General features: G+C 41.1%; 1 non-coding gene across 1 annotated transcript; it reads right to left on the bottom strand.

Moving 5' to 3' along the window:
* Window positions 1-594: 594 nt before the first annotated feature.
* Window positions 595-666, bottom strand: trnaw-cca. Its single transcript has one exon. It is a non-coding gene; the product is annotated as a tRNA-Trp (tRNA).
* Between the last annotated feature and the right edge of the window lie 9,917 nt (window positions 667-10,583).

Here is a 10,583-nt window from a genome sequence, read left to right as displayed (position 1 = left end):
TTATGTCTTATGATTAACATGTCATATACCTTTCGGAGGCATGCTCATGATACAATCATTGGGGCATACCATATAACTTGAGGATAAAAAGGTCTCAAAATCCATTTTATTCTGGGATCACTTGAAGCATGACAAACTATTGAAAGCATGGTACTCTGTTGTACCTGATAGCTTAATGCTAGCCCAGACACTTAAGCACTTGTGAATGTAGTGTTTTTATTTAATCATAGAATTCCTACAGTGTGGAAACAGGCCCTCCAGCCCAACAAGTCCACACTGACCCTCAGTGCATCCCACCCAGACCCATCCCCCTATAACCCACCTAATCTACAAATCCCTGAACACTATGGGTAATTTAGCATGGCCAATCCACCTAACCTGCACATCTTTGGACTGTGGGAGGAAACCAGAGCACCTGGAGGAAACCCACACAGACATGGGGAGAATGTGCAAACTCCACACAGACAGTTGACCGAGGGTGGAATCGAACCCGGGTCCCTGGTGCTGTGAAGCAGCAGTGCTAACCACTGAGTCGCCCCTAACAAACTCTGCTGCGATTTAAAATCCCGGGAGTCGAGCTTCCATTAAGCACAGTGAGCCTGATGTGATTTGAACACACAACCTTCTGATCTGGAGTCAGACATGCTACCATTGCACCACAAGCCCACTAGCTACCTATAAAAAAAATCAGTTGAATTCTTCAATATCATAGCATGCAAATCCAGTTTCTTTTGTTACAGGAGATAACATAAGCAATACCATATCGGGTAAAATACTCCACTGGAGGTAAAACCGCAAGTATTACTGCAGATAGATAGGGCAGGGATCTTGAATTATTAGAGAGGGTGGGCGGTGGGATGTGTAGTTACTGAAACCTATTTCCTTGGCCAATATGCTGATTTCCCAACAATAATTTGTTAAGTTTTCGTTTTTTTGACCTTGTTGGCAAGAGTTGGAAAATGTCAGCCCAGTCTGACGTTGAGAAATGGCCACTGAAGACCATTATTGAGCTTGTTAATAGCACTCTCAAGAGACAGATTTTTATCTTGTTTCCATGGGTTAGAGTCAACATGGTGTTACAAGACATGAAGGACAAGGTGATGACAAAGATCTATATTGGGGTAGTCAAAAGGCAGCAATAAATGGTAGAAGGCAATAAGTTGGCCCTCAGAGTCAGCCGTGTGAGTTGAAAGAATGCAAAGTTCTCAGCAGCAGAAATTTTCCCACAAATATTGGAGGGAGTGCCTCAATGAAGATGAAACTAAAAGCAGAAAATTCTGATAACACACTGACAAGTCTATCAACATATAAAAAGGAAAGAGCAGGCTAACATTCAAAGAGGAAATCCTTTTGATGTCCACCACTCCCTCTCTTTTTGCTCAGTGTTTAATTTTCCTGACACTTCGGTTTAGGAAGCTTCCTTACATGAAAGATGTTCAATAAATGAAAACCTTTGTCACTATTAGAACTGCTGAGATCTGTATCCAAGATGTTAATCGCTCTTTACTCTTTACGGCAGTTCGTGCACATTCTACTTAACAGTCACATTTTAGTGCTGAATTCCCATTCTTTTCCAACTTTTTCCTGTCATCTCACCAATTAGTTGTTCTCAGTGGTAAATGAACTCTTGATGGGACTTTTTCAGACTAACCTTCAAAGGGAGCTATAAACTGGTGAGCCTGACATCAGTGGGCAGGGTTGGAGGGGATCCTGAGGGACAGAATTTACAGGTATTTGGAAGGGCAAGGACTGATTAGAGATCGTCAACATGGCTTTGTGTGTGGGAAATGATGTCTCACTAATTTGATTGAGTTTTTTGAAGAAGTAATGAAGAGGAATGATGAAGGCAGAGTGGTGGGCATTATCTGTATGGAATTCTGTAAGGTGTTCAACAAGATTCTGCATGGTAGACCGGTTAGCAAGGTTAGATCACATGGAATACAGGGAGACCTAGTCATTCGGTTACAGAACTGGCTTGAAGGTAGAAGATAGAGGACGATAGTGGAGAGTTGCTTTTCAGACTGGAAGCCTGTGACCAGTGGTGTGCCATAGGGTTCGGTGCTGGGTTCACTGTTTTTCACCATTGTATAAATGATTTTGATGTGAACATTGGAGGTATGGTTAGTAAGTTTGCAGATGGCATCCAAAATTGGAGGTGTAGTGGACAGCAAAGAAAGTTACCTCAGAGTACAACAGGATCTTGATCAGATGGGCCAATGGCCAAGGAGTGGCAGATGGAGTTTAATTTAGATAAATGTGAAGAACTACACATTGAAAAGGCAAATCAGGGCAGGACTTATACACTTAATGGTAAGGTCCTGGGAAATGAACAAAGAGAATTTGAGTTGATGGTTCATAGTTCCTTGAAAGTGGAATCACAGATTGACAGGATAGTGAAGAAGGAGTTTGGTTTGATTGTCTTTATTGGCCAGTGCATTGAGTAAAGGAGTTGGGAGGTCATGTTGCAGCTGTACAGGACATTGGTTAAGCCACTTTTGGAGTATTGCATTCAATTCTGGTCTCCCTGCTGTTTCCTACTGTTGTGAAACTTGAAAGGGTTCATAAAAGATTTACAAGGATGTTACCTTGTTTTGAGGGTTTGAGCTAGAGGAAGAGCCTGAAAAAGGCTGGGGCTATTTTCCCTAGAGCATTGAAGACTCGAGGGTGACCCTAAAGAGGCTTATAAAATCATGAGGAGCATGGATATGGTAAATAGACAAGGTCTTTTCCTCAGCTTGAGGGAGTCCAGAACTAGAGGGCATAGGTTTAAGGGGAGAGGGGAAAGAATTAAAAGAGACCTAAGGGCAACTTTTTTACACAGAGGGTGATGCATGTATGGAATGAGCTGCCAGAGAAAGTGTTGGAGGCTGGTACAATTACAATACTTAAAAGGCATCTGAATGGTATATGAATAGTAAGTGTTTAGAGGGATATGGGCCAAATGATGGCAAATGGGACTAGATCAATTTAGGATATCTGGTCAGCATGGATATGTTGAACTGAGGGATTTGTTTCCATGCTGTTCAGCTGTATGACTCTATGACTCTAACTGGAGTGGTCAGGTCTACCTGCCCAGATATTAATTCAAACCATTAAATGGGTAATTAATGCCCCTTAAGGATCTCATTCCATCACCATTGGTACTCAACTAATGTCACACTGGAATCCCAAAATGTCTGAGACCATGTGTGGAAGCACATGTTTTCATTTGAGAGGTTATGTGTGGGCAGGGGAAGAGGGAATCCTCATTCAAAGACATTTAGTGCCTGATCAGTGGACCTGACATTGAAAAGGAAGGAAACAGCCATCTGAGATCCACCTTTAAACTGACATCCTCTCCTCACTCAGTGAGCCCCCTCTCTGTAATCCCCATCCTACTTTCCCTCACTTGTGACCTGGGTTCCTCATTGTTTCAAAACCAGTTCCCAGTGACGCTGTCAGGCAATGAAGAGCTGCCAGCCTCTGATTGGCCAATAGCTCCTGCACAGCAGAATTTCCACTCCCAAGTCCTACATCCTGGGAAGGCCCCAACACTGACTAGTTAAATACTTAAATACCTGATAGATACTTAATTTTGGCAGTGTTTCTCAATGGAAGAATTGCATAACTGCTGCTGGTTTTGCAGACCATTGGCAAAATCCCTGTTGCCAACACTAATTTCCATGCATAACAGAAGATAGTGAGGCATGATAAGTATACCCAGCAAATGTTACTGGTGCTTAAAATAATTACATGATACCTTCTGCAATAGCAGCTGGTTCTACTGGGACCTTCAGCACACATCTCCTGAATTCAAAGATGTTGAGATATTTTCATTCTCTCCACAGCGAGCACCTGCTATTCCATTCCCAGTGTCCCAATCAATGGATATTATGACCACATCAAACACCAGCTCCTTAAAATGTGTGAGAACGAGCTGACATTAAGGCTTATCCTCAGCCTCTTGAGAATTTACCCCTTTGACCTGAATGGTGATGTTTGACCTACTACTATAAGACTTCCTCCCTTCTTCCCGTGCAGCCTCTCACTCACTGATAACATTACAGACTTCACTGTATCTTCCTGAGCAACAGCACTCAAACTCTGACCTATGCTTACAGGTTAGCAAGAAAATACAGCCCACCTGCTGCAATGGTGAGGGGAAAGCTATGTTCCCTTAAGATGTTCAATCCCTAGCACTCTGACTATTGACAGGTATGCAAGCTATCTGGAACCCTCCCGCCACTGATCTTGCCAGACGTAATAAGGCATGTGAAGCTTTTCCAGCTTGGTTCCCAGGCCCTCTTCATCACTGCTTTCTTGCTGACCTCATTTGCCATGTCTAGTCATGCCCTCTTAGGTATCCTTGTGTTCTGCTTGTTACCCTCGCCATTAATTGTGGTGTGAAAATGGCTCATGGACAATTAAGTTAATTGCAATTGGAAATCCATGTCATGCACAAGTCAGAATGAGGTCAGGACCTGGAACTCATTACAATGTCAAGGCTTTGATTTGGGATCAGAAAACTCATCCATAGAGAGGAAGTGATAAGATAATTTTCTCAAAATTATTAATTATATAGAGGTAAATATGAAACTTGGATAAAATTTGATTTGATTTATTATTGTCACACATACTTAGGTACAGTGAAAAGTTTTGTTTTACGTGCAGTGCAGGCAGATCATACAATTGTCATCCAAAATTCTGCTACTCTTATCCTGAACAAAGTCCTGCTTTGGCAAGACTCCTAGCTTTTCTGACCTACACTTCTCCTGGCCACCCAGTAACTCCAATTTTCAATTCTCAGACTTGTGTTTAAATTTCTTTATGGCCGAATTCTTCCCTATCTCTATAACTTCCCCATTCAGGCTGGACTTAATTAATTATATCATTGGGCTCAAATTATTTTCATATTCACATTGAGTGAGGATGTCAATAGCTGAACTATCATTTATTGCCCATTCCTAATTGCCATAGAAAAGGTAGTGGTCAGCTGTGATCTTAACCTGCTGCATTCTTTGCGGTATATGGACACACAATGCTGTTAAGAAAGGAATTTCAGGATTTTGACCTAACCACAGTGAAGAAATGGCAGTACAGTTCCAAGTCAGGATAATGTATGGCTTGGAGGGAAACTTGCAAGTGATGGTGTTCTCATGAATCTGCAGACCTTGCCTTTCTACATTATAGAGGTTGTGGGTTTGGTAGGTGCTACGGAAAGAACCAGATTGAATTACTGCAATGCATCTTGTCGTTGGTACATACTGCTGCCGCTGTGCATTGGTGGAGATGGGGTGTGAGTGAATATTTAAGGTGATGGATGGGGTGCCAATCAACAGGCTGCTTTGTCTTGAATGGTACTGATTTTTGAGTGTTGTTGAAATTGTTCGCATGCAGTCATATGAAGCGCATTTAATCCTGACTTAGTCCTGACTTGTGCTTGTAGATGATAAACAGAACTGGAAGATGATGAAGTACTAGCTGCAGAATTCCAAGTTGCTGACTTGCTGCTATGGCCAAAGAATTTATATGGCAGTTCAATTTCAGGTCAATGGTAACCCAACAATGTTGATAGTGGTAGAGTTGGTCGTGGTAATGCTGTTTACCATTAAGGGCCAATGATTAAATTCTCTCTTGTTGGAGATGATCACTGCCTGGCACTTGTGATGCAAATGTTACTTCCCTCTTCCCGTCTAAAGCCTGAATGTTGTTGAAGTCTCTCTACCTATGGGCATAGACTGCCTTTGTATCAGAGGAATCACAAATGTTGCTGAACATTGTAGGATCATCAGCAACCTTCTCTACTTCTGAATTCATGATCAACAGAAGGCCAATAATGAAGCAGCTGAAGATGGTTGGGCCTAGGACACAACCCAGAGGAACCCCTGCAGAGATGTTCTGCACTGAGATGAATGACAAACAACCGCCACAACCATCATCCTTTGTGCCAGGTATGACTCCGATTAGTGGACAATTTTCCCATGGATTCTCATTGACCCCAGTTTTACTAGGGCTCCTTGATGCCATACTCCGTCAAGGGCAGTCACTCTCCTCTCACCTCTGGAGTTCAGCTTTTTTTATTGATGTTTGGACCACGGCTGTAATGAGGTCATGAGCTGAGTGGCCCTTTCAGAACCAAAACTGAGCATCAGTGAGTGTGTCTGCTTGATTAAAGAAGGATGCAGTTGTTACCTACAAATGGATGTCTTACTGGTTATGTTTGAAACTCTCCATGGATTCAAACCTCCCTTTTTCTGTAATCTTTCGCTAACCCTACAATCCTCAAGAATACAATGTTTTTCTCATAATAGCCTGTTAGGCATTCACTTGCTGTGACTCCACTATGCCTTCAGTCATACAGCCCTATGTTCTGGAATTGTCTTCCTAATCTCAGTCTCAGCATTGACATCTCCTTCTTAATGTAAGAGCTATTTATTTGATTAAGCTCTTGACAACTCTTCATAATATCTTTCCTTGAATTGGCATCCATCTTTCTCTGATTATGTTTTTCTGTGTTGTAGAAGTACAAGTTGTTAATGTCACGAATAGAATTTCTAGGAATCATTGTCTTTTGGAAGTTGTGTTATTCACTGTAAATGTACAAAAGAATATGTAATACATCCGCAAAGTATCTTGTCAATAGCTGCATTATGTGACACTGCGATCTGCTGTAAGTTTGTTGACACGTCTAAATAGGCTTTTTGAGACAGAGTATTTTATGGTGCAATGCATTCAACTGTTTTCTGTCTGTTGTTAGTGAAGAGAGCTGACTCTCAGTGAGTTCTGACCTAGTGCAAGTTACGCACCATTGCAAAGTCAATTGCTTCAATGGACTGGATCTCTTCTGAAGGAATGATCATCGCTGCCTTCAAGCTGGCTTGTATTTTTCTATCTAGCAATTTGTGCATTTGCATATATTCCATGGCGGAAAGGATTAGAGATTGCAAGGCTGCTCCTTTGGTGGATTTTGTATTTCAGTTTTACCACTTAGTATAATTTAGATATACAATTCACTCTGTCATTGTTGTATCTCACAATGAACAATCATAGCCCTCAGGTAAGTGTTCAATTTATTTACAAATGCCTTGGTAGAACATACTACACATAAATCTTACATACAATGACTACCAATAGTACTGCAAACAGAACAGATACCACACTGTAGCTGTTATTCGAATAAACTTTACCAAAAAAAAAATCAGTTCAAATCCCACCATCGTTGTTTGAGAGTTGGAGTTCAATTAAAAAATGTAGGGGAAAGAAGTTGCCATCAGATTGAACAAGTTACCATCAATCATAAAGCTATCAATTGTTGTAAAGACACAACTGATTCACTCATGTCTTTAGAAATGGAATCCTGCCTTCCTTACCCATTTTTGGCCAACTTCTATGCCTTTCTTGCCTCAGGGTTCTGAGTTAACCAAAAGGTGGATCTCATCGAGAAAGGACCAAACTTTCCTCCAACTACAAAGACTGAATTAAAATGTCAATTCCTTCCCAGCTCAAGACTTTCTTAAAAAAACTGTCACAGACAGTCAATGTTTTACTATTTATAATAGAATACTGTGTTATGAACTGAAGCTCAGCAAAAGCCTATCTTACCTATTCTTTTGCAGCACTAGTTTTCTGATTGCAGAATAACCAATGTGATGATCAATATCTCAGTGAATTCCTTTCACATTATTTGGGGAGCCTCAACCTTGTAGTCCCTGTAAGTCTGTCCCACTGACACTGGACCTCATCCAAAAGAGAGCACATGCTCATCCTTACGGTTTTGAGATCCCTACTTTCACTCTTGCAGCAAAATCTCTGTAGAAGAAGGAATGCATAGGTATTGGAGATTTAATTCATTTTTCAACTACTTTAAAAGTTGCCATGAACTTTTTATATTTGAATTAAGTGGATTTTAGATGTTGTAGCTCATTAACACAAATTGAGATTTGATACTGCGATGTTATAGTACTGGAATTTGGAAGCTCACCAGACACGGGAATGAAGGCTGTCAAGCCCAGAATTTCCAGAGGCCAGTTGATATGCCTTTTGCCAGAATATTCGTATCTCTGAGCCATTTTTTAAAGAAGATGGTCAAGCAGTGTATGACTCCCCATTGAAAAATAACAGGCCAATAGTTCAAAACCAACTTTACTAGGACCAGACTGGGAAGAAAGGAAACATTTCATGATCAATTTGAGGCCCTCCCTCCTACTTTCATTGTCCAACTACACCACAGAAATAGCATTTAGGTATGGCTGCTATTTTTGAGGTTCATAAAAAAAATGCTGAAGCCACAGTAAACGGTAAGGTCCTAAGGAGTATTGTAGAACAGAAAGACTTAGGAGTACAAGTATATAGGTCGTTGAAAGCAGCATCACAGGTGGACAGGGTGGTGAAGAAGGCATTTAGCATGCTGGCCTTCATTGATCGAGATATTGAGTATAGGCGTTGGGACATTATGTTACAGTTGTATAAGTCATTCGTGAGGCTGCATTTGGAGTATTGTGTACAGTTTTGGACACCCTGTTATAGGAAAGACATGGTTAAACTGGAAAGTGTGCAAAGAACATTTACGAAGATGTTGCCAGGTCTAGTAGGCCTGAGTTAGATGAAGAGGTCGGCCAGGATAGGACTTTATTCCTTGGAACATAGGAGAATGAGGGGTGACCTTATTGAGGTATATAAAATTATGAGGGGCATAGATAGGATGACTATGTATAGTCTTTTTCCCAGGGAGGGGGAATTGAAAACTAGAGGGCATAGGTTTAAGGTGAAAGGGGAAAGAATTAAGAAGGACCTGAGGGGCAACTTCTTCTCGCAGTGAGTGGTGCGTATATGGAATGGGCTGCTGGAGAAAGTGGTTGAGGCAGGTACAATAGCAGCATTTAAAGAACATTTGGATAGGTATGTGGATGGGAAGGGTTTAGAAGGATATGGACGAAATGTGTGCAATTGTAACTAGCTGAGTGGGCACCATGGTCAGCCTGGACCAGTTTGGGCCAAAGGGCTATTTCCATGCTGTACTACTGTATGACTCTATGGCAGTGTGACATCTCCTCTTTGAGGCACCTTCCATCCACTTTGCCAGCTGCTCTTTCACTGTCAGTATCAGAGGGCTTCCTATTGGCTTTGCAGATTCTGGAGCCTGTCTGCTGCCCTTATTTGCATGGAGAGCTTACTTCTGGCCTGTAACTGGCCTTTCAAACAAAAGTTGTGACACCGATGCTATGTAGAATGGCATCTTGAAATAGTTCCAGCGTCAAGTTCTCAAACTCAAATTAAAGATCTGGCTGACATTGTCTATCTCCAGCCTTTAACAGCACCGCGTATTGAACTTCAACATAAGCCATTGGTTGTTCCATGAGTAGGGCCTTATTTTCTATTGACCTGAATGCACCATAGACAGGTTGATTTTCTAGTGAGTCTTGACAGAAGAGCAGAGTAAAACGGATGTGGATTGCTATCTGATTCATGGCATTCATGCCCAGTCACACCATTCTAGCAAACTCATGGTCATTACCTCGGCACTGTAGATTTCTGGCAGCGCACTTTCGCTCACAGTAAAAACTACTGTATGATCTCTCATCAGCATCTCATAGCAGCTAAACATCACTCATAGGAGCGCTTGAAAGCACGATGCAGATACGAGCAATCTTAGACTTCAGCTAGTTAATTGCAAGAGGGAATATATGAATGGATTATTAAAGAGCATCTTGCATTGAGCAACCATGAACAGGCTGTGTTGTGATTTGTATATAGGTAATTGACAACTGACTTTGCACCTTCTTTAATCTTCCATTTTCTCCTTCAGAAATTACAACTGGTCAGGAACTGGAGATCAGAATTGTCACATTGCTGTATCAAAATGCCCACAGGTGACAGAGCCTCAATAAAAAGATGGAAAAACAAATCAATGTTGCAAATAATGAAAAAAAGGACAAAGTCTGCGCAGCAAACATTACAGGCAATCAAACTTTAATATTTCCCTTTAAGACTTCTGACGGGACTTTTCAGTCAGTGCCTCTTAAATGATTTCTGAAAATCAGTTGTACTTTCCCACCACTGAGACTGATTAACTGGGATACTGAATGAGCTAAAGGAATGTAGCATTTCTATGCAATATGACTTCTTAGTCTTTTGATGCACTGTTTTAAGGCCATTGTGTGAAAGGGTGTTCTGTTTTTGCTTGGACAGGTAACTCTAAGATGTCATACCTGATTCTGCGCGTGAGCATATTTTTGCTGAATTGGAACTGAAGTGCACAGCACTTTACATTTATTTTAAATAGATAGCATTGCAAGAGTGTGCAAAATGAATAAGAGATACAATTTTGAGACTGCACTACAGACATGTAACTGGAATGTAAAGAAAGATGTGATGTGCAATATATAGTCAGTCTTCTCTGCTTTATTGTATATGTCTGCTGTGACAGATTATATGTGGGTGCAAATCTATCCAGCAGAAGCACATTTGCTGTCAAGTGGCATGGACAACAGACATTTAGAACATCAATGGCTGAGGTTACTTTTGTCTCAGCAAATCAAACTCCCTGACCTTTTACATTTGGAAAAGCTATAGAAAATAATTGAAAAAGCAGGAAAATGCCACAT

This window comes from Rhincodon typus, chromosome 20, assembly GCF_021869965.1.
Source record: "Rhincodon typus isolate 14 chromosome 20, sRhiTyp1.1, whole genome shotgun sequence".
NCBI lineage: Eukaryota > Metazoa > Chordata > Chondrichthyes > Orectolobiformes > Rhincodontidae > Rhincodon > Rhincodon typus.
Note: the sequence above shows the minus strand (reverse complement) of the source record. Positions and strands in the feature narration are given on the sequence as shown.